This window comes from Dermacentor variabilis, chromosome 1 (genome assembly GCF_050947875.1).
Source record: "Dermacentor variabilis isolate Ectoservices chromosome 1, ASM5094787v1, whole genome shotgun sequence".
Lineage (NCBI taxonomy): Eukaryota > Metazoa > Arthropoda > Arachnida > Ixodida > Ixodidae > Dermacentor > Dermacentor variabilis.
Window position 1 is genome coordinate 92,047,390 of NC_134568.1, and position 25,367 is coordinate 92,072,756.

At 47.6% G+C, this 25,367-nt stretch overlaps 1 protein-coding gene across 1 annotated transcript in view; it reads right to left on the bottom strand.

Annotated features, from left to right (window-relative positions):
- The window catches only part of LOC142580500 (ecotropic viral integration site 5 ortholog-like), a 289,591-nt gene that overhangs the window by 209,442 nt on the left and 54,782 nt on the right, over positions 1-25,367 (bottom strand). The gene's annotated exons all lie outside the window — the stretch shown is intronic.

The following is a 25,367-nucleotide window of genomic DNA, read 5'->3' on the forward strand; positions in this document are numbered from 1 at the left end:
CAATGTCTTATTTAAAACGATACACTCTAAGCCAAAAAGGACTAAAAAGGGTAGGGGGCCGGTTACTCTCTTTGGGGAGCAAGTGCATTGCCGCAACCATTAGTCTCTCAAGGACGAAGCATTCGTCCCTTCGAGACTAACTGCAAAAGGACCAACTGTTCCTCCTCTAGCAGTTACTCCCAAGGGGACTAACAGATGCTCTTTGCACATGCTCTCACAAAGGACTAAATGTTCATTCTTCCAGGTGCTCCCCCTCAGACTAACAGCTCGTCTTGTAGGACTAATAATTTATCCCTGTACATACTCCCCACAAGGACTAAATCTTTATCCTTTAGGGCGGTTCGAAAGTGACCACAATGCTTCGTTAACGCAATTCGTTGTAGACGGCTCGATTACTGCGAATACAATGTTGAACAAGCACTATACAAACACGGTGCCATGCGTCCGGAAGTATCCGAGTATTTCGAGAGGCGCTGCGCGGGCCTTCGCAAGAGCACAGCGGGGGTTCCCTAAACGCGTGCGCAACATCGCGGGACGCACACACACACACTGGTGTTTCTTCGAATTCTCACATCTATAGAGATGCACAGAGCTACCGGAAGTGGGGGCCCACCGCACTACGCTGCTAGAGGAAGAAGAGCGTCAGTGCCACCAGCGGAGTTAGATTCTTCGTTGCCGAAGCATCAGGAGCGGAGAGAAGGAGGAGAATCTAGACACGCGATGGAGGTGGCGTTCATTAGCAGACAATGGCTCCTCAGAGGAGCCGCCGATGGAGAACGCGTGCCCGCCGCGCTGCCCGTCCCATTGTCTTCGGCCTCCCGCTGGTGGCCACCGCATGCCATCCCCATTACACGTGTGCGTGTTACAGCGCGTAAATTATGCTATCAAGTGTTGCGCCGCCCAGCACCTCTTTCTTCGCGGCACCGGCATTCTTCCGAAATAAAGCAAAAGCGGAGTAGGTGTAGAAAGAAAAAAAAAGTGGGAGGACCTACTGACCAGCTCGTGTCCCGAGTATCTGCTTCGACTGCTGGACAGAGCGCGACGGGCAGCGAGGGACTACGGCGTCCAGGACTGAGGACGCCGCCCAAACGTTGGGACGACCACCTTCGTATGCTCTTTAAATAAAGTTAGTTTGTCTCTCTTTCTCTCTCATGCATAATAGCGTAGAAACTTTAGAATCTCTAGAAACTTTAGAAACGCCACAGAGATCTGGACCAATTCAACGCTGGTGACCAAACAATATGGAAGGCACCGGGCCCACAACGAACGAAGCGAATGGCAGAGGGAGCGAAACACGCGTGGTTTCTGAACCATGCAAAATGCCCATGCGCGTAACTTGCCAACCAAACCAACGCACGCTTGAACGAAAATCAGCTGGCGTGATATCTTTTGCGACTCTCAAGCCTACGCAGGCGGAAGTATTGAATGGTTTCATTTACCAGGAGAAGCATTAGAATTGCTCGCACCTACACTAAACTGCAGAAGCTGTCACAGTGTCGACAAATCATATCAACCAAGTTTGGCAAGTGAGTTTCTCCGTAAGGTAACGATTGATAGCAACACCGGACAGAAGGCAATATGGCATAAGGCTCCGTATCAATTTCGACAACCCCGGAATCGCACTCGCGATCTCGTACTCAGCAGATCAATCACCATATAGCCACTAAGCCACCACTGCCGGTAAATTTGTCCGTATGAGCCTTATAATAGTGAACTATTCTTCAGAATAACGGGCCTTCAGTGCAGTTCATTATCGAATCCCTTTGCCCCTCGCCCAGTGCAGGGTAGCCAACCGGAGATAATCTCTGGTTAACCTCCCTGTCTTTCCTTTGCCTCTCTCTCTCTCTCTCTCTCTGTCTGTCACTTGATGCCCTCGTTGCTGAGTTTCATGCGCTGTCGGATGGAGCGTTGCATAAATGAGCAGGCCGAGTCGGGAACCGCACACTGCGCAGGTTACAATAGACGCCTCTCTATCGCTCATCAGCCACAGACGCGATCGACTACACGCCCCGTGGCCGTAGCGCCTGTGTTGCGAACCCACATCGCGCGCGCGGTTCCCACATGCCCGCGCACACGTATACACCGGCGCGAGAAGGGACGACAGCGTCTTTACACGCGATCATCACCGACATTTACACGACCATATATAGTCATTAGTAAGGTGACGCTTCATGTATTCCAGTTACAAAAAAAAAAAGAATGTTAACGTATTCATGGTTCCGAAACATTTGCGATTTCTCCCTTTCTTCTTTTTTTTTTTTTTTTTACACCTTACGCAACACATGCACGCGTATCCGAAAGCATCAGGAGCACGAAGCCGGCCACGGCACAAAGAAAGAGCGCTAAGAGATTTGAGAAGCGTTTTCACTGATGTTGCGTTTCGCCTGCGACACGTGGTTTTGCCGGCGCGACTGCGGCGGGGCGGCAGACATTTTGGCCCGATCGTCGTCGCCGCAACGCTCATCGGCAGGTGTTTCCAGGCGCGACTGCGGCGATGCGACCGCAAAGGATCACCCTCTCATTCCAGTCATTGTGCCCGAACCAGGCGATGCCAAAGCAGGGATCATCCTCTCATTACAGTCATTGTGCCCGACCGGCAGCGCTACGACAGGGTGCTACGAGATTGTGCTCGACATGGTGCTACGGCAGCGCTACGACAGTGTGCGTCACCATTAGCCCATTGTACATTCACGTGCTCGTCTTTTGAGGGGTTCCTTCTTGCCCTCAACTGCGAGAGTATAAAAACAGCTGCCCCCGGACGCCAAAAGGAGGGCTCCGATTTCTTCTGTTGAGTGAAGTGCTCTCCCGTCTCTCTACTTCGGTCAAACCTGACCGCCAACTCTTTGCGATGTTAAAATAAACAAGTTGTTTCGTTGTTACCAGTCGACTCATGCTTTGCCGGGACCTTCGGATGCTTCCAGTTGTACCCCAGGCCGCCAGGCCAACGCTACCCTTGGGGCTTGCGACCCAGGTACAACCACGGGCGTCAGCGCCGAGTTCCCAACAGATCGTACCAGCGGTGCGATCCAAACATCTGGTTGGCAGCGGTGAGATCGCCTCCGACTTCAAACAACTGTCTGCCAGCGGTGAGATCGCGACAACGGAGGCCAGCAGCGAAGAGATGCAGTTGACTGTATGCTGAGCAGCTCATCGACGATCCGGGAGCAGTGCAACGAGCCCTGTGTGATGACTGGTTGCCTGCAGCGGAACGACTGCGCTGGACTCTTGGCTGCGAGGTTTGGTGAGTGCGGGACTTTCTTCTTCTGAGCTTTGCCAGGCTTTTTGTTAGTGTCAGAAACAGAGCTGGTAATTGTGGTTGTCGTTGCTGCCGGGTTAGTTTGCGGCAAGACAATAGTAAGCAGTAGAGAAAGCAGCATTCAGAGCAGCCATGGATTTGAAGTCGTTGCGCAAACCGAAATTGTTGGAGCTTGCAAGAGAGTTGGGTCTGGATGTCTCAGACAAACTAAGAAAACCTGAACTGCTAAAGGCTATTCTTGAGTTAGAGGCTGAGGATGACGAGCTGTCGGAATGCCTTGAGACTATTGAGGAGAGGTCAAAAAGACAGGAGCGCGAACTTAAAGAGCAAAAAGAGAAACAGGAGCGCGAACTTAAAGAGCAAAAAGAGAGACAGGAGCGCGAACTTAAAGAACAGAAAGAAAAAGAAGAGCGTGAACGTAAAGAACAGAAAGAGCGAGAGCAACAAGAGAAAAAAGAAGAGCGCGAACACGCTTTGGAAATGAAGCGTCTCGAGGTAGAGATGGAACGCGCTCGTAATGGAAGTCAGGCACACGGTGCAGGAGAACGAGTATTGTTCAAAATGACTGACCTGATGCGGCCGTTTAAGCTTGGAGAGGACATTGGTTTGTTCCTGGTTAACTTTGAGCGAACGTGCGAGAAGCAGGGGTTCTCTCGGGAAACGTGGCCACAGCGCTTGCTCACTTTGTTACCCGGCGAGGCGGCCGACGTAGTCGCTCGCTTGGATAGAGAGGAGGCAGAGGATTTCGACAAAGTAAAATCGAGTCTGCTAAAAAAGTACCGGCTGTCTGCGGAGGCGTTCCGTCGGAAGTTTCGGGAAAATGAGAAAGGCAGAAGTGAGTCATATACAGAGTTTGCGTATAGGCTTATGTCGAACATGCAGGAGTGGCTCAAAGAAGAGAAAGCGTTTGGTGACCACGATAAAGTTCTGCAGTGCTTCGGGCTAGAACAGTTTTATAGTCGGTTACCGGAGAACGTGCGATACTGGGTCTTGGATAGGCCAGACGTTAGTACGGTGGCTAGAGCCGCTGAGCTAGCCGAGGAGTTTGTGACGCGTCGAGCTCGCGGAGCTAAGGACGGTCAAAAGGGTGAATTTGGCTCGAAGTTTGAGAGGCCGAAGTTCACACCCATGAGAGCAAAGGGGAACACGCGTAGTGCGGATGCGAGTGGAAGCAGTGCGACCGAACCTAAGGAGACGGCAGCAGCCGAAGCCGAACGCAGAAAGCGGTTCGAGATGAGGCAAGCGCGCGTTTGTTATACGTGCCAGAAGCCGGGTCACTTTTCGGCGCAGTGTCCGGAAACAACACCAAAAGTTGTGTTTTTTTCAATAGGCAGCACTGACGAGAACATGAAGCTTCTCGAGCCTTACATGCGAGACCTCCTCGTGAACGGGAAAGAGTGCCGAGTGCTTCGCGATTCCGCAGCTACGATGGATGTAGTTCACCCGTCTTACGTAGAACCCCATATGTTCACGGGCGAGTGCGCATGGATCAAGCAAGCCGTGGAAGCTCATAGCGTGTGTCTGCCGGTAGCAAAAGTGCTTATTGAAGGACCTTTCGGAGCGCTTGAGACGGAGGCGGCAGTGTCATCTATGCTGCCCCCCCAGTACCCGTACCTATTTTCAAACAGGTCCGATCACCTCCTGCGCGAGAAGGGGCTTTTGTTTGGTGAAGCTAGTGTTCAGGCCTTAACCAGATCGAAGGTTCGGGAGCTCGCTGCAAAGGCGGTAGTTGCGGGGCCGACGTTATCAAACAACGAAAAAGGGTCAGAGGCGCAGCAAGCTGATATTCCGAGCACGCCCGAACTGAATAAACTTGAGTCTGTAACGTTAAAGGCGCCAGATACTGGAGAGGAAACGCCCGACGCGGGAAAGTTAGAAGAGCTATCTACTGATTTGCTCATCGCGCCTACGTCAGACGGACTTGATAGGTTGCTAAAAGTCAGCCGGGCGGCTTTGATAGCCGAGCAAAAGAAGGATGGCAGCCTGGAAAACATACGCTGCAATGTCAAAGAAGGTATCGCCAGGAAAACTGCGCGTTTTGTGGAAAGAGGTGGAGTCCTGTACCGGAAGTATCTAGACCGCAGAGGAGTGGAGTTCGATCAGCTGATCGTGCCTCAATGCTATCGTCAGGATCTGTTGCGCTTGTCACACGGGGGTTCGTGGTCCGGACACCTAGGAGTTAAGAAAACTAAGGACCGTCTCTTGCAAGAGTACTATTGGCCAGGGTGTTTTCGGGACGCAGACCATTTCGTGAGGACATGTGACACTTGTCAGCGGGTGGGCAAACCAGGGGACAAATCGAGGGCGCCGTTGAAATTGGTACCTATCATTACGGAGCCTTTTAGACGGCTCGTTATTGATACTGTGGGACCTCTGCCGGTAACAGCCACGGGGTACAGACACATTTTGACTGTGATCTGCCCAGCGACAAAGTTCCCTGAAGCAGTGCCGCTTAAAGAACTCAGCTCAGTTGAGATAGTTAATGCACTACTGTCCATATTTGCGCGAGTTGGTTTCCCTGCGGAAATCCAATCAGATCAGGGCACAGTGTTTACTAGCGCTTTGACGACAACTTTTCTCGAAAGGTGTGGGGTAAAGCTGTTACACAGCTCAGTGTACCACCCACAGTCGAATTCCGTTGAGAAGCTCCACTCCGTCATGAAGCGCGTGTTGAGAGCGTTGTGTTTTGAACATCGAACTGACTGGGAGCTGTGTCTGCCTGGGGTGATGTTTGCTTTAAGGACCGCGCCGCATGCGGCTACGGGGTTTTCGCCAGCTGAACTGGTGTACGGTCGCTCGCTTCGATCTCCGCTTCGCATGCTTCGAGAATCGTGGGAAGGTAGGGGCGACGACCCAGTCGTGGTGGAGTACGTGCTTAAGCTCCTCGAACGCTTAAGAAGGGCACAGGAGTTGTCAGGTGAAGCAATGGCAAAGGCCCAGCAGAGGGCCAAGGTTTATTATGATCGGACAGCCAGGGCCCGTCGTTTTGAGGTTGGCGATGAGGTCATGATATTGCGCACATCGCTAAACAACAAACTAGACGTGCAGTGGGAGGGCCCAGCACGAATTGTTCAGAAACTGTCGGACGTTAACTACGTGGTAAGTCTGCCAGGAAAGCGGAAAGCACAGCAAGTTTACCACTGTAATCTGCTCAAACCTTATAGACAAAGGGAAGCAGTGGTGTGCATGATGGTAAACGTTCCTGAAGAGCTTCCGGTCGAGCTTCCGGGACTAGGCTCAGTGACGAACAGGGAAGACACCGGTCAAGTCATTAGTGACCTTATCAGTAAAGCACCGCTGTCGCCCGAGCAGAAAACCGAACTACACCAGCTATTACAAGAGTTTCAAGGTCTGTTCTCTGAGAGGCCTGGTAGGACTTCTGTACTTACTCATGATATAGAACTTACCTCCACAGAGCCAGTACGATCCAAGGCGTATCGGGTGTCACCCCGCCAGAGCGATATTATGGAGGCTGAGGTAAAGAAAATGCTACAGCTCGGTGTTATTGAGGCAGGTGAGAGTGATTATACCTCCCCTTTGATTTTAGTTGAGGTACCGGGCAAGGAACCTCGTCCTTGCGTCGACTACCGCAGGCTTAATTCCATCACTAAGGATCAAATTTATCCGATCCCTAACATCTAGGAGCGCCTTGAGAAAGTTAGTAGCGCTCAGTTTATTTCCACCCTAGATCTTGTCAGGGGTTATTGGCAGGTTCCACTTACAGAAGAGGCTAGTAGGTATGCGGCGTTCATTTCACCAATGGGAACATTCCGTCCTAAAGTGTTGAGTTTTGGTTTGAAGAACGCGCCATACTGTTTTTCAAGTCTCATGGATAAAGTGTTGCGGGGACAGCAAGAATTCGCTTTACCGTATCTAGACGACGTAGCGATATTCTCCGCATCCTGGTCTGAGCATATGGCACACTTGCGGGCAGTGCTAACCCGCCTGCGCGAAGCGGGCTTGACAGTCAAGGCTCCTAAGTGCCAGTTAGCACAGGCCGAGGTTGTCTACCTCGGTCACGTGATTGGTCAGGGTCGTCGCCGCCCCTCTGAAATAAAAGTGGCCGCTGTGCGAGACTTTCTGCAACCGCGCACCAAGACCGATATTCGGTCGTTTTTGGGTGTCGCCGGCTACTATCAGAGGTACATCCCTAGGTACTCTGATATCGCGGCTCCCCTGACGGATGCTCTAAGAAAAACAGAGCCTCAAACAGTCGTCTGGGACGAGACAAAGGAAAGAGCTTTTAGCGCCCTAAAGAGTGCCCTAACAAACCAGCCTGTGCTACGATCGCCAGACTATACAAAAGGGTTCGTTGTTCAGTGCGATGCTAGTGAGCGAGGCATGGGCGTTGTACTGTGCCAACGGGAAAATGGAGAAGTAGAACACCCCGTCCTGTATGCTAGTCGTAAGCTGTCCAGTCGTGAGCAGGCGTATAGCGCCACCGAGAAAGAGTGTGCGTGTCTCGTGTGGGCCGTTCAGAAATTGTCATGCTATCTAGCCGGCTCGAGGTTTATCATTGAGACGGATCACTGCCCTCTCCAATGGCTGCAGACCATCTCTCCCAAAAATGGCCGCCTCCTGCGCTGGAGCCTCGCTTTACAACAATATTCCTTTGAGGTGCGTTACAAAAAGGGGAGTCTCAACGGTAACGCCGATGGCTTAAGTCGAAGCCCCTAACGTAGGAATCAGCCTCAAAATTGTTTGTTACTGATGTTTTTCTTCCTGAGGCAGGATTTTTTTTAACATATTGCTTTTGTTTAGTGTTTCAAAGTGATGATATGCTTTCTAGTGCAATTTTTCAATTTGTGGACGCGTTCTGAGTGATGCTAGACTACTGTAAGGAACTAGGCAGTGGTATAAAAAGGGGAAAGAGCCTGGCAGGGCTTAGTGAGGGTTGTGCCGTGCTTGCTGACTGAGCGGTTGAGTTTCAGCGTAGTTCTAACGCTTGCCGGGAACGAGAACAAAAATGTGAACTCTCCCGAAGTCACTTTGCAGTGTCCCGTGCGAACCTGAACGAGAGAACGAGGCCTTCTCTGTGCGCTGCGCTCAAGAAACGTCGAGGGACGCCCGACTTCGGTTATGAGCATCATCGAGCGACATCCCTCCGGACAGCGGATGCAGTCCCCTGTCCATCGGGATCTCCTTCCCCCGGCGGGGCGGTCTGTTGCGTTTCGCCTGCGACACGTGGTTTTGCCGGCGCGACTGCGGCGGGGCGGCAGACATTTTGGCCCGATCGTCGTCGCCGCAACGCTCATCGGCAGGTGTTTCCAGGCGCGACTGCGGCGATGCGACCGCAAAGGATCACCCTCTCATTCCAGTCATTGTGCCCGAACCAGGCGATGCCAAAGCAGGGATCATCCTCTCATTACAGTCATTGTGCCCGACCGGCAGCGCTACGACAGGGTGCTACGAGATTGTGCTCGACATGGTGCTACGGCAGCGCTACGACAGTGTGCGTCACCATTAGCCCATTGTACATTCACGTGCTCGTCTTTTGAGGGGTTCCTTCTTGCCCTCAACTGCGAGAGTATAAAAACAGCTGCCCCCGGACGCCAAAAGGAGGGCTCCGATTTCTTCTGTTGAGTGAAGTGCTCTCCCGTCTCTCTACTTCGGTCAAACCTGACCGCCAACTCTTTGCGATGTTAAAATAAACAAGTTGTTTCGTTGTTACCAGTCGACTCATGCTTTGCCGGGACCTTCGGATGCTTCCAGTTGTACCCCAGGCCGCCAGGCCAACGCTACCCTTGGGGCTTGCGACCCAGGTACAACCACGGGCGTCAGCGCCGAGTTCCCAACAGATCGTACCAGCGGTGCGATCCAAACACTGATTACAAGCATTTAGATTTTGCGATTCCTTCCTTTGACGCATGGGCGCGTCAGCGGGCCATTGTCCATGTCATGCTGCATGCACTATAATTCTGGTCGTGTCACCGAAGCAGCCGAGCAGCACTGCCTGGATCGGCCGGTCACAGAGAGGGAGACCGCCCCAGAACTCCGCGTGCCCATGGCTCTTTTATGGCGCAGAATAGTTCTTGAGCAACACAGCAGACACTTACACGCAGAGATTTTCGCCCGGCCGTATAAGTTGTACACCGTTTACTCAATACAGGAGACGCAGATGGGACCAGCTGCAGTCGCCGGTGGCAAGATCTTGTGATGCCGAGTTCGTAGCGAGCGGAACTATTACTGCAACGATCGAATATACAGGGTGTTTCACGTAATTTGAACCAAGTACAAAAAGAAAAAAAAAGAAAAAAGGTGGTCAACGGCAGCTGGGTGAAACCAACGACATACGTTTGCCGTCATTGTTTGCTCCTCAAAATACTTCTTGTATTCCCCTTAATTAGTTAATTCTTATTATTCACCTGCACAAATAAAGGAATGGTATGACATTGCAGACATGAATATTATATGCAAAGCATGCAAAAAGGAGATATGCACGCTTGAACATATGCTCTGGGAGTGTGGGTCGCTCGGCCCTGGCATTTCCCGGAATCGGTTTTTAGGAATGATAAGATCTCCAGATCATATCCCTCAAGTCCTGGCTGTCCAGTACGCCCGTGATAGGGCTAGGAGGCTTGACCTCCCGGTCCCAACATGGGACTAGCCAGGCGGGTGGCAACACCTTGTACAGGACAAGAATAAAGTTTTTTCCTCCTCCTCCTCCTCCTAGTTAATTAAATGAGATCAATTTTTCAAAATTTTTAATATTCACTTTAGGGTTGAGTGCTTTCCGTTACGTTGTAGAGGGGGTTCAGAAACGACCGATCCATTTTGTGGCCACGTACACACTGCGTGGTGCTTTTCTTTTTTCGGTGTTTAAAGAAAGTCCGCGAAATATGAAATAAATCCATGTGACTGCGCTCGTGCGCTATCGTATTGGAGACTTCTATATGGCTCTCCACTCTTACCCCCTCCTTCTTTCTTTCTTTTTTTATTTAAAGCAATAGCTTTCTTTGGCTCTTCGCCCCCACTGCGGTTTGTCGGGTTCTGGCAACTAAGGACACAGAGCTACGCCAGTTAAAGGCACGCTTAACAAGGTATAAACCCAACCTACTGGATTCCTTCTTTCTTCCTCTATTCTCTCTTTTCGGCGAGAACCCTGCTGCTGCTCCCACGTATATACAGTAGGGATAAAAAGTCTAGAGACATCGGCATCAGCAAAAGATTGAAATTTCCTACAGGACAGCCGCGCAACGCGAAACTGTGTCGATGCATTACATTGGTCAAACAGGAGCAAGTATAAGATGCACCACTTGATTTCAGCCTCATGCTACGGAGAGGATCTAGGCGAGGAAACACGGACACGAGCAGAACGAGAAGAAGACAAACGCCGACTATGTCAAGTGATCGAAAGGTCCCACATGTAGTGACGGAAAGGAGGAAAACACAAAAACCAGGAAAGGCAGATTTAGCCATTCAATCACTGACACGTGTGGGCACTCGTGAAAGATGACTATTTAGACATGACAATTCCCCTTTACGCATGTTAATCGAAAGCTGACTTAAGCACACATTATACTGCTGTTAACTTTATTTATTTATTTACTTATTTATTTATTTCACACACACTCAAGGCCCGACAGCGTCACAGAGAGAAGTGGGGACAAGAAACAAAAACAAAAATATAGTAAGGATGCCCGGCCGGTCTGGTTCGTTCAATATGCACATCGTCCTTGCCGCAGCACTGTTACAGGGAAACGGGAACACGACTACTACTACTACTACTACTACTACTACTACTACTACTACTACTACTACTACTACTACTACTACTACTACTACTACTACTAATAATAATAATAATAATAATAATAATAATAACAACAGTAATGTATTCATTTTAGCGACGTCTGCGACGATATCAGTGGTGGAAGCCAACAGGCACGACAGAGGAAGCCCCCTCGACTCGGTGCCAGGGTTTTTAATATGCGTCCGCACCTCCGTCCACTTTCACGACGGCGCGAGCTGATCAACGTCGTCGTGACATGCGTTCCCGAGGCGGAGCCATTGGACAGGAGAGAAAGGCGCGAGGACTGTAGCCGCCTTTCCCCGGCACGTCGCCTCTGTTAAATATTGCGCTTGCGCTTACATCAGTGTGGCGCAAGGTCGTGCGGCGTCCGACGCTCTTCCCGAGCGTGGGTGCCAGCTGCGCTCGAGCGTGCCTCACCGCCGGGCGAACGAAGCTGCGGGACTTGGATGCCAAGCGAGGCTCCTCGTCCGCAATCCCGTTGCTCGATCGCTCGTGCGCTTGCGGACAGTGTGCGAGATTGGGGATCCTTGCTGGCGCGGCGTAATTAGAGCGCTCTCCTTAATCAAGCCAGCCGGCCGCTCCGTGACGCCTCGCGCAGAGGGGCCGGGTTTTCGGCTCGTGAACGCCTAACTGTGGCACGATCGATAACGAAAGTTTCTGTTAGGATGATGAGGCGGGTCGTTCCAAGACGCCTGTCGGTGCTCGCGGTCGTCATTCTCAGCAGGTTTCCTTCCTGCTCGTGGAAGATCATTGCGAAAGGAAAAAGAAAAAAAGAAAGTGGGGTGCGTGTGTGTGTGTCTGGGGACGGGGGGGGGGGGGGACGGGGGGACGGTTACACAAAAGTGTCAAAACGTGAGCATGACACCTCGTAGTTCGAGCAATATGCACTGCTGGGCTAGCTGGGCTACTGACATGATGGAACGTATAGAAAGGAAGGCAGCAGCTGAGAGCCTTCTGGTGTCTTACTTGCTGCCCTTCTTTTTCAACGTTTCCCGCTCCGTTTCATCATACATCTCGGTTTAATGAATGCGCTGTGCAAGGTATGACATGGCTTTTAAACGTAATCGACAGATTTATATTGCGTACATGATAAGAGCATTAGTGATGTTATTACATTTGGTGGTTCCATAGTTATGAAACTGTCAGGGGGACCACTTAATACTATACATATCAAGTATCGATTGCAGCATGCTATAAAAGGGATGCGTGAGCAATAAATATTAACAGAAAAGCTAGGGGAAACGCAATAGTACAAAAGTAAGAGCAAACAAATGAAATGAAAACATGATATGTAATTTTTGACAATACACAACAATTAGTGTAAGCTGGAGAACATATGCAACTGAAAAATAGCGCTGACCATGAAATTATTTAAAATAATGAATTAAAAAACCAAAGAACAGCATCACTGTACAAAGCGGTGCCGCAATAAGTGAAAGCAAAATTGGTGCTTTCAGGAACAGTAGAAACACATAAATTTTACACGATTTACACATTTATACGGAAGCAACAGCTAATATAAATAAAACAAGAATGTCAGAATGAATAATTAGTGCACTTCTTCATATAACTTGTCTAATAAATATTTCTTGTGGAGGTATAGAAACATACGTACCGATGATAATGATTTAATTTCGTATGATATAGAATTCCAAAATGATGTCCCAGAGAAGACAGCAGTTAATTTTCCGTAGTTTGTTCGAACGCGGGGAAGCAGTAAATTATCGTTTGCAGAAAACCTGGTAATGTTAGTATTTTTGAGGAAATAATTTGGAACAGCCGAGGTTAAGGTGTCATAACGTTTAAGCTTGAAGATAAACAGTGATAGCCTTTGTTACAACAATTATGTTAGTGGCAGAATATTCAGGCTTTCGTACAGAGGCTTAGAGTGCGTAAAAATATTATTAAAAGTCATTAGTCGGAGCGCTTGATTTTGAAGGTGTTGAAGGGTGTGTAGGTGACAGTAATACGTGTTACCTCAAGACGAAGATATAGTAAGAGAGATGGCCATGATTGTAGGAGCAATATAGTGAAAGAATAATGCGTCTCTGCAAATAGTTACGGGATTTAATCATTACATGAATGCCAAAAAGAACCTTCTGCATTAGTGAATGAACGCGAAGATTATATTTTAAATGCTCGTCCAAAGTAACACGCCTAATTATTATTATTATTAAGCTCAAGCTTCCAGCTTTATCTGTTCTTCATTGTGTATTTGACCACATGCGACAAATTACCCAAAATGTTGCCACATATCAGAAAAAGCTGTTCTCAGCCTACACGCGCAGCCCTCGTTCTCTACTTGGAAAACGTCCTTGTATTTCACGCCCGCTTCATTAACAGTGTAAACAGAAACCAGAAATCATTTATGCACGGTATAGCCGTGTCCATAACTAATTTATTGGTTCGGGGTGGGTAACAGATGTCACTCTTCGGCTGGCACTGTGAGTGGCCGTGCAATGTCTGAAATTCAAAACGCAATGCCCACGTAAAATAAGTGAGCGATTAGAGAGAAAGGTGTGTTGCATCGAAGCGCCAGGCGCGCAGGCTGCGCCCCGACAGCTGCCCAACACGCGCATTGATTTACATAAATATCTATGAACTAAAGCAGCTCGCGACCACTGCGCCTGGCTGACTGACCGGCGAGTCAGTGTGTTGTGATACCAAGTGATCCCTATTTCTTATCTCTATGACGCAACGATAGGTCTTGTCTCGTTACTCCAAGCCTGACGTTTCCGTCGGTGCGTGTTTTTAATTGATCGCACGAAAGTATGGAGTAATTAATTATTTGTTCCGATGTCAAGAAATAAAGGCTTCATACCGCAATTAATGAGTAGACAGTTATCCATTAAGAGGAAGCTTTAGCTCGGGCCCATGTCCGATGCCGCCTATTCAAATAGTAAAACGCACAAACGCATTTCTGACATAACCACTGGGTCGACTCTAATGAAATTTGTTGCATTTAAGAGAGAATGTTAAACTCAAGTGACTGTTGAAAGAGGAATTTTCATTTAGGGCCCGAACTTTTTAAGAGGAGCCTTCAAAAATTGGTAAGTTTGAAAAAAAATGGAAGCACGATGTTTACAAATTCGTAGCGCTACACTAAGAACAAATGTCGCAGTTCTGTGAACTGCATCCGTTGGAGAATCCCAAGCGGACAAATTTGATTTATCAATTTACATCTTACGTGAATTTGTTGCATTGTTCGCAAGGGTTTTCCAAAAATCCTACTCACATTTTACCGATTTATTTCAGGGTCATATATAATGTATCAATCTTGTCCGTTTTAGATGTACTATTAGATACAATTAACAGAATTGTGACATCGTTTTGCATCGCTGAGTTGCAGAGTTGTAAACATTATAGTTGCGTTTTCTAAAAACTTGCGATTTTCAACAATTTTTATAAACATATTCACGGCCTAAATAAAAATTTCGCTATCATCAGTCACTAGATTTTAACTTCTTTTAAATGCAACAAACCTCATCAAATTTAGTGCAACGTTTGCCGAGAAAAACGATTTCTCCTCTCGCATGTATTTAAATAGGAGCCCCCGAGCTAAAGCTCCCTCTTAAATAAATAAATAAAAAAATGAGACGCAATGATTGCGTCAGAAACCCTTCAATGATTAGAGGAAAAGTTTTTACCGGATATCAAGTCGCAGCAAGAGTTCATTTCTTCTCATGTATTTAAACAAAACAATAAAAGAAATAGAGCGTGAAAGTTTCAAAGGTTTCGATTGATAGGAACAAAACAGAAATTTAATCCAGCTCGGACGCATTCGCTTTGATAACCAGAACATTTACCAAGGAACTCGCTTAATTAAAAGCGAGGGCAACTAAAGGAAATACACCACTACAGGACTGGCGCTGAAAAATGGACACGGCTTGAGTATCGATCGGTTTCAATCCCGCAACTGCGACATTTTCCCCAAAGTTATTAATGAATTAATTATTGATTTTTTTTTTGTTAACTCGCCAATCGCATATTGTTTTTTAGTTCACGTCATGCCTACCTCTTCACGCACACAGCTGGAAAAGCGAAATCACACTATCTGCCGCAGAAATTTATGTTATTTTATTATGTGGCGGTACATAATTTATTTATTTATTTACCCTCAGGGTCAGAAAAGACATTACAGATGGGGGTGGTCACAGGTGCAAGGTCTAAGTTACAAAACAATGCCATTCTTGTTTGTACAATATTAACTGTTACAATAATACAGTAAACAAGTAAGAAAACAGTATTAATGCATTACACAATACGACGTCAAAAGAAATGGGAAACGTGGTACAGTAAATGATACATTAAGCACATGAGGATTTAAAACATTGCAGTTATTGCACTCGTAAACAACTCGGTCTTTCATCTTAAAACTTTTTGTGCGCAAACAAACAGGGACGAAGAGAATAGGGGCAACACAAGGACGAGCGCTTTCTAACAACTGGTTTTATTTTTGAAGAACCACCTGCTTAAATACCCACAGACCTGCGCGATCTAGTCAACAGAGCACGGCTATAGCGCATATGATACCCGCAGATCTGCGCGATCAAGTCAAGAGAGCACGTCAATAGTACATATAACACTTGTGATAAAAAGACGTGAACAAAAGCCACCCGGTCAAAGTAAAAACAGCGAGGTGCATAAAACAACCACTTACAATAAGATGCGCTAAAGATGTGATGATAGAAGCGAATTTTCTTTATCCAACAATGAAACAGAAGCATGGCTGATGCATTTTTCTTTTTTGCTTTTCAATCCAGTGTGCTTCCACAATTTCCCTAGCGGTTTGATTCCTATGCCTATACAAAATGTCTGTGCTACTAAGACAAGGTGAGCAATCATGTTCTTGGCAATGCATTGCCAAATGCGTACTAGGGCGACCTTTCAGACTAGACAAGTGCTCCCTTAACCTCGTGTTAATGCATCTCGCAGTCTGCCCTACGTACACATAACCACACGTCATAGGAATCTGGTAAACAACGTTCTTCGCGCAATCGACAAATTGGTTCTTGCGCGGATGTTTAACACTACATTCTTTCTTTACATCATCCTTACTTTCGAACTTCTTTTTAACCTTAGAACACACACTACCTATTTTGTTTTTTGCCGAAAATACCACTTTTATTGCATAACTACCAGCCACCTTTTTAAGTCTGTGTGAAAGGCCGTGCACATACGGAATCACTGAAACCTTGGAAGCTACATCCTTCTGCCTTTGATTCTTTGTGCATTGTCCTTTATCCTTTTTAAGTTCTTTCATTAGTCTAGCGCCCGACACCAGCATCACAGTGAGCGGGTACCCAGCCTTTCTCAACCTATCAACTTGCTCAAAAAATGCAATCTTTACAGTGTGGTGACATGACTTCAACAACGCTGACCGGAAACACGAAATGACTATCCCATTCTTCACAAGCCTGGAATGGTTTGAGGCATAGTTCATTAGCGGTTTTCCAGCTCGGGGTGAGAATGACCAACACACATGTTCCGGTAGGAATTTTAACTTGACATCAAGAAACTGTAGCTTATTATCTACCGGTACTTCCGAAGTAAATGTTAAGCCCTTGCCCAGAGAATTGATGGCTTCTACAACCCTATGCCTGAAAGCACCCTTGTCTACATGACGGCCTAAAATCAAGTAGTCATCGACATATTTGTATACCTTACTTACTACACCTTCTAAATGTTTGGCCAACTCTCTGTCTATGCTTCCCAAAAAAATGCTACTTAGGATGGGAGCTACCTTTGACCCGATGCACACACCCCTTGCCTGTATATACGTTTCACCACAGAATCATACATGTGTATTCGCTGAATAAAAATGCAGAAGTTCAAGAAAGGATTCAACGGCCATGCCGCACGTATTGCGGAATGACACCTCGTCATTCGGGAGGTCTTTATTTTGAGCCGTTTGGTAGGGAAGACAAATCCACGCTTTCGATGTACGTGGTATATACGAGTGCAAGAAGGTATGAGTTCTGCACGACCGAATGCCAACATTAAGAACGTGGTCCAGTCGGTTTGAAACGTACTAGGGAGGAAAAATTAGTTGATTACGCGGGTGTGGATGGTAATATTGCTTATGAAAAAAAAAGGACTGAACCATGTATTTTGCGACGGTTTGCGAGAAACGGTAGATGTAGAATTAATTTCATAGCTGTCATATTAGCGGTACGGCTGTATTCCAAGAGAATAAAACGAGCGGCATTGTCCTGAACCATTTCATCCAAATGCGATCAATTTTCCTGAAGTGGATCCCGAACTGACGCAGCATATTCAGGCTTCGATCTAATTAAAGGTTTATATGAGAAGCTTTAAGAAACAAACAAAATTTCGTGCGCGTGCGGAGGACAGGGCAAATCGTCGGCGGTGAACGTTAGTGGCTTGGTCATGTCGACGTTGCCGGACACCGTCCCGGGCCGACAAAAGCGGCCTGGCCATTCCTTGACAGCACGCTTGTCGGTCATTATGCACAGCGGACAAGGGAGCTTCGCCTATTTGAACGAAACGCCGATTTCACCCTTCGCAATGTTCAACAACTTGCTTGCACTGCGTTGATCAGTCAAATGCGTGTGCGCCGAACACATGTTTGTTCCATGTCCATTGCGTCATGCTATATAAGTTAAAACATGGCGCAGTTCGCATTACGAAGAGGACTTGTTGTGATCTTCCGCGGTTGTTTTCGACATAGCGTGGGAGCTATATCTGAAGCACGCCTGTCCTTTTAAAATATCTACAACTCCATGGCGAGCATAATGCGACCTCAATTTGGTGGGCAGGCGTCTTGCGTACGAGAGCAAAATACTCTGAACTGCGAGCCTAGTAGCTGTCACCGAATTGCCACCTGAATTTTCGTCTCGCAGTGGCATCATGCAGATCTTAACTTCTGCGCCTCTGTGTATCTATATTACGTGGCGTTGCTTTCACCTCATCGAATGCCATTTATTTTTTTTTAAAGTCCGATGTTGGGTTCTCAGAGGACAATTTGTGCCGTGAGAAAGTATTCGCTCCCGGGGTGGTTCCAAGTTATTGTGGTTCCAAGTTATTGGAACCACGCCAGACACACGACCGACTCTGTTAGTGCAAGCAGCCGCCAGTTCGTACGTTCTTTTAGCAATTTTTTTTAATCCTATAATGAAAAAAAAAAAGAAAGGAGCTGTCGTTGTCTGACTAACATGGCTACCAATACAAATAGAGGTATATTGTGAACGCTTAAGGCTTATACAGCAGAACTAGAACCACAACAAAAACAAGAACGTCGTTATGTTGATGACAATGCAACACAAGACGAAAGACAATAATGTGCAATCGAGCTAGATGCCAGGCATTATATAAAAAGAAAATATTGTTTATTGATCGTTATTTGGTAGAAAATAAAACAAAAGTCGGCACATTTGGCCGTCCCGACTGGATCAATTCGAGACTCGGGACTTTTACTCAAAAGTAGGAACTGTCCGGCTAAATGAGGGCCGGTTGACAACCTTCGCTCCGACAACTGTGCCTTTGTGAGCTTATGGTCGATGTACGAGGAAGCACTGAAGGGAACATGGGGAGCGGCGTGCGAAAACACTGGTGGTATTCGTTATGGCTGGGACAAACCCGGCTGCGCTGTCCTCCGACCTCAGACTGCAATGATTGTGTTAGAACCCCTTCAAGGATTAGAGGAGAAGTTTTTACCGAATATCAAGTTCACTGGAGGCAGCAGGGATGCACCACGGCTATAGAAACGGAAGCTAAATTCCACTGGTGCGCCTGGGCAGAACGTGTACTAAACGCCTCTATGCCTCTCCGTATCTGACTCCACGCCCTTGTGAATAAAATAAACGCGTTTCCAGATGTAATCACATAAATGCAACGGCCACACAGCGTGGCTCCCCAACTACGTGTTCTTCTGAATAAGAAACGTGTATGCAGTCATTAATTTGCCGCTGTGTGTTTGTTAATTTCTGCATGGCTGATTATCAGGAGCAAAAAAAGAAGAAAACTAACTAGTTGCTCCAACGAGTGACATTAATTTATTCACATTCACAACTATACGGATGATCTTAGCCAAGAAGTTGAGAAGCGGTGGCTCCATTTCACTTACGTATACGTATTGGCGGTTTCACGGAAATTTCCGTGCATTCTGCCTTTTTCAGGGTTATGTTATTGTATTCTCCTGGACACCGTTATCCTATGTGTATACACAGAGAACGCCCGCTACACAGTCGCCCATAATTTGAGAGAAATATCCATCCAGGTCCACGATGACGATCGATCGATCGATTGATTACGCCCAAAGCCAACGAGGGATGCCAAATAGAGGGCTCTGGTTTAATTGTGACCAGATTTTATTACCGTACAACGAAACCTAGGCGTACGATATTTATATTTATGTGCGTCTCAGTTCACCCCCCCCCCCCCCCCCCCCCGCCGTCGTGCGGCGTTTAAAGGCTGAACTGTCCGACGGTGCCACGATACGAAGACTTCACCAGTAGCGAGTCAGTCAGTAGTAGCCAGTCAGAGCTGCAGCAGTCACTATACACGAGTCAGTCAAAACAGCCAGCCTGAATATTGGCAGTGGAGAAACTTCCACCACTTCTGCGGAAGTTGTTTTGTTCCATCTGCTGACAACATGCAACAGTAGCGCACTGATGTCTTCATCAGACCCCAGGAGCCGAATCGCCGACAGGCGTTATCCCTGCCGGCTTATTCAACGGGGAGCGCGCCAGAGGTAACAAATAAAAGAGAATTGATTAAAGCCCAAGCCACGCACACGCTCTCTCCTTTACCCGGCGAACACATTAGCCTAATTACACAGACTGAATAAAGGCTGCCGCGTGACTGATGACATCGCAAGGTCGCCGCCACAGGCGCATGTGCGCGAGAAGATACGCGCCGAGTCTGTCGCTGCCGAGGAAGAACATGAAGCGGAGCGCGAGAACGCGAGAAAATGAGGCTCAGGCAGAGGGCACATCGAGACAAAAAGTAACAAGAGAGAGGCAGCACGTGGGCGCGCAAATTAGGGGAGGGGCCGAGGCGGGTAGTCGTCGGCGATAAAGATGGGCGTGTATGACAAAGTGCGCACAGCTTACACGACAGCAAAAGAGGTTGGTAGCTTACGTCAGATTATAAACGTGTTGCCAACACGGTAGGTAGAGGTAGGTTATGACGGCGGCTCACTGGCGGAGCGGCTGCATGGCTCTCGTTCGCATATATACACGTCGATCTCGGAGGCAACAATGCGAACACAAAGTATGTGGACAGAATCTGGGATGACACAAACGCCGTGTCAGTTACGTGAAAGGTATAGATATCTTCGTCCTTGCAGAGTACGTATAAGGGCTCGACTCTGCGCAAGCGGAACAGTGCGGACGCGTATTTTCAAGCGAAAGCCATGACGAACTGTAGTACGCCCAACTCTCGTATTCATTCAGCTCAAGAATACAAGCTAGATGTAATAGTTTTACTTGCGAAGGTTACTAAAGTCATGCCAGCGGCACGGCAAACGTAGACGATCTGTTACAAGTCATGTCACTCCAGCGAGCTCGAGCGCGGCTGGAACGCGTGGCAAAATTGGCCCCACGCTCAGGGAGCTTTATAGGACACTTGCTAATTTAAGTGTCCACCGAATGACTCAAGCTACCTGCCAGCGAATCGCCAAACGATGACGACAGGCTTTATGTGAGAGGATATGCGCAGACATGTCGTGGCATGCGCGTCCACGCGGCCGCCACCAAGCTGTTCCATCAGCAGAAACGTCTGGCGGCCACGCCGTGGCGCCTTTCGTCGGATCACTTTTAGCCATGGCAACACGAAGAAAAAGGTGCAAAGTGGCGATTGGAGAGCACCGAGAGAAACAGAAGAGGGGAAATGCAGGGAGGTTAACTAGACGTTACGTCCTGTTTGGTACTCTGCACTGAGGGGTCAGGGGTGGAGAGGGGATGCAGAGATGAAAAGAGAGAGGAGAGAAAGAGAACAGTTTCGCGCACATTCGAAGGTGCGTACCGAGTTATGAACGCATTGAACGCGAAGAAAATATACTAGTTTTCAAACGTGTTTCCCACCACACATAAATCCGCACGTGCAAGAGGCAATGGGAGTGAACAAACGTGAAAACGACAACGTCTGTTCGGACTATCGTCTGCTCCGTGCATAAAACAGAGCGGCGGCTTTCCATGACGCTATACACAGTCCGGCGGCCATGCACTGCCTGCCGCTCCAGGTAGGACGCGCGCAGTGACAGCGCCTTCCCCCGAGGCCATCCGTCTGGCCGTCCGCAGTGACCGCGCGGCAGAGATCGAAGGCGTGTTACTGATGGACGAGCCAGGTTTCCCGGGGCGCTGTTGCGCGCGCGTACGGACGATGTCTTTTTAATAGTCGGGCTGCTGCTTGCGCTGCTGCTGCTGCCAGCTGCGGCCGACTCTGGCAGACAGCGCGTCTGGGCCACGGGTCGTCGCGGCCTCTCGCTCGATATACGCGGCCCCGGGGAGCGCGTGATGGACGCTCATTAGGGACGGCGCGCGCAGCCGGAAGGAGCGATATGTCCGACCCAACTTGCGGGGCCACTAATAATATAAGGCGTGCATTCTTTTTACGTGCCGGCGACGGCACGTTTGGCCCACAACAAACGTCGCGGTAGACGGTTTCTGCGCCGCATTCAATATTTGAACGCGGTGCAGCCAGGTTCCATCGATGGACGCCGACGCATCTGCACAGACGGGCCCTGCCGCGTAATAGACCCGGTCAACTGTCTGGGATTATTATTAGAAGAGAGCGTCGCTGACAGGCTGTAGTGAGTGTAAACGAAATGAGAAAATTGGAACGACAAAATCAAAACAGAAGACGCGCATAAAGCGTATTCGACGTAAACATGGAGCAGACAAAGGTATTCCACGGAAAAGGGTGAGCGCGGAAAGCACCACGAGGTAATCAGTCCCTTCCTGCTTCGCCTATTTCTGGAACTATCACGTAGCTGTGGCAAGGCTGAGACCACAAAAACGGAGAAGGATTCTGAAAGTGAATGGAATTTTCTATGAGGAAATAATAGAATGAGTTCCCCTCTTTAGAAATTTTAGCAATACATTTAATGTATTTGCAGTGCGAATTAAAAAACAATAAGGCAGTACCGCGTGCCAACTTTCGACTTGGACTTGCCCTTCCTACCTACAATTCTTTATCCCACAAACCTTCCTACACGGGGTTAATATTTGTAAGTTTTACAGAATTGTTAAAAACCGCTTGTGGCAGTTTATTTCTAGTCCTTGAGCTGGATTATTCAAAGAGGTGGACATTACTTGCACGATAAATCGAAACACATAATCAATTATTTGATGAAAATTAACTTATTAACCTATTCACTAATTACTTCGCGGCACATATTGCAATTTACGAATTGTAGCCGGTGAGTTTGCAAGGTGCATACACTTAGCATAAACGTCCAGAATGGTACTAGTTTCGAGATATTCATTGCCAAAGTATGCGATGAATACATGAGTGTTCCAGTTACTTTTGTGTTTCAATCCATACAAGAGCGTTTTTTTTTAATTAAGTGGCACAACAGTGCAGTTTTACGGCTGCTTTTGGCGCATCTCTCGAAACCCATGACATCTTCAAGAGAGAGAGAGAGAGAGAGAGAGAGACGATGCAAAGAAAGGCAGGCAGGTTAATCAGAGGTAGTTCCGATCAGCTACTCTGCACGAGGGGAATGAGTAGGAGGATAGAGAGAGAGAGAGAGAGAGAGAGAGAGAGAGAGACGAGCACTACAAACCGCGCACACTATAGAGCAATAGTGGGGTTTAGCTCGGGTGCTCCTATCTAAATACACGCAAAAGGTGAATTCGTCTTTCTCGGCAACCACTGCACCAAATATGGCGAGGTTTGCTGCATTTAAAAGAAAAATTAAAAATCTAGTGATTGCTGGTTTCGAATTTTTATTTTAGTCAATTTTTTATTAAAAAGTGGCTAAAATCGGAAATTTACAACTCTGTAACTCAGCAATGGAAAATGATATCAGAACTATGTGAACTGCAACCCGCCGTGGTTGCTCAGTGGCTATGGTGTTGGGCTGCTGAGCACGAGGTCGCGGGATCGAATCCCGGCCACGGCGGCCGCATTTCGATGGGGGCGAAATGCGAAAACACCCGTGTGCTTAGATTTAGGTGCACGTTAAAGAACCCCAGGTGGTCAAAATTTCCGGAGTTCTCCACTACGGCGTGCCTCATAATCAGAAAGTGGTTTTGGCACGTAAAACCCCATATATTATTATTATTATTATTATTATGTGAACTGCATCTAATAGTACATCTAAAGCGAACAAAATTTATATGTTACACATGAATCTAAAAAAAATTAGTAATATGGAAATGCAGCTTTTTCAGAACCCTTGTACACAACGTAATAAATTCACGTAAGATATAAAATGACATACTAAATTTTTCCGCTTTCAATGATCTAGTGGATGCTGTTTGCAGAACCGCGATGTCTGTTCTTGATGCAGAGCTATTAATTTGTAAACTTCGTGCTTCTATTTTATCCAAACTTTCGAATTTTTGAAAATCTGTTTAACAAAATTCAGGCTGTAAATGGAAATTCCGCTTCGAACCGTCACTAGAATTTAACTTTCTCTTTCACATGCAACAAATTTCATTAAAATCAGTCCAGGGGTTATCTCAGAAAACGTTTTTGCGTTTTACATGTATTTGAATAGGCCGCGTCGGAGTTGGGCCCGCGCTAAAGCTATCGCGAAGTCCCGTAGACTGCAGGAATCTTAGTAGCACGAATAAGGTCTTTTGCGGGGATGTTATTTGGGAGCACTGGCCTAGAGCTTTCAGTTCTAGAAGTGGACGATTGTCCAATCGGTTCAGCACTCTGCACATCACTTGCCTCTCGGCAGTATCGCGCGGGCAGACACAGGTAATGTGAGCGAGCGTCTCATCGCTGCTGCCCGTGTCGCACGTGGGGCTGTCGGCCATTCAAATACGGAAGGCATATGAGTCCTCAAAATTCGTTGTAAGTGGTTATGCCTTGCAAGCTCACCGGCAACAATTCGTAAATTGCAATATATGCCGCAATGTAATTAATTATGAAGTTATTTAGCGCTTCTTTGTTAATTAGTGGAATACGCGTTTCGGCTTCTCGTGCGCGTCCACCTACTTGAATAATCCAGCTAAAGGAGTAGAATTATGCTTTCCACCACAGGTGATTTTTTTTTTAATTCTGTAAAACAATGATTACTCGGCATATAAAGTGCATGTAAAACAGAGAAATCCTCGCATTAGACAACTGCTTAACCGATTTCAGTTAACTTTGATTCATTCAAAACAAAATTCTATATTATAGCGATTGACGGTCTTAAAGTTTTGCTTTAAGCCCTAGAAAATTTAGAAAACGTTAACAATACGATAAAAATATTTAAAAAAGATGCGAATACCTTGCAAGTTTGCAATTCCATAACTCCACAACAAAGGCAGATATTGCTATTGCGCAAGCTGGTGCTGACAGAGCGGACAAAATCAGAATCTCGCATTACAGGTCCCAAGCGTTTGCTACCTCGATACGTCAGTTTTGCTAGTTACGTTCGCCGAATGGTAGCATAGTTTAAAGCCGTACGTAATACATCAAGTCTGCCCGCTTCAAGCGGACTCGATACAATTTATAGGACTGTGATTACCATTTTTGCTGCGAGGTGGTTGTGGAGTTGCACTACACTAGTGCGCCCCTACTCAAGTTCCTTCAACACTGACTCGCTCCATGCACCAGCAGAGGCACCATAACAGTTCCCTAGGGACCCTTGTATGGGGCACGTCCAGCGCATGCCGGGCGAGAACAATGCACGACTCATGCACAGCCCCGAATAATAAACTTCAGTACCTTTATACTGGGAAATTTAGAAGTACATAGGCGAATACGTGAACATACAGGCGGCAGTATGGGTCCCCGGGCGGTCAGCGCAATTGGTCGCGAACTCGTTTTCTTTTTTTGGCACTTGTTTTTCAGCGCAATTTGTGCTGCCATCTGTAGGTTTGCCGACAGATTGCTTCCAAAGTTTGCGCCATCCCGCCACGAAGGATATATAACCTGACTATGAAAAATGAAGACGAGTAAAAGACGACGCGGAGACAATGCAGTGTATACGGCGACGCAGTGGTATACGTCGCCCTCTCATCAGCGCCCAGAGTGCACATTCGTGTCGCGCTGTCGCACGGCGGTCAACGCGCGTCTTCTCTGTCTATACAAACGGCGCGTTCGCTCTCGCGGCATTCCTCCAACACTGCGCAAGCTCCGAGCCAGCCCGCTGCCATGAGCATCCAACGTAGCGCACAAAATCGACCGGGGTACGTATACAAACACTGAAAAAGGATACGGTGCGCATACTCT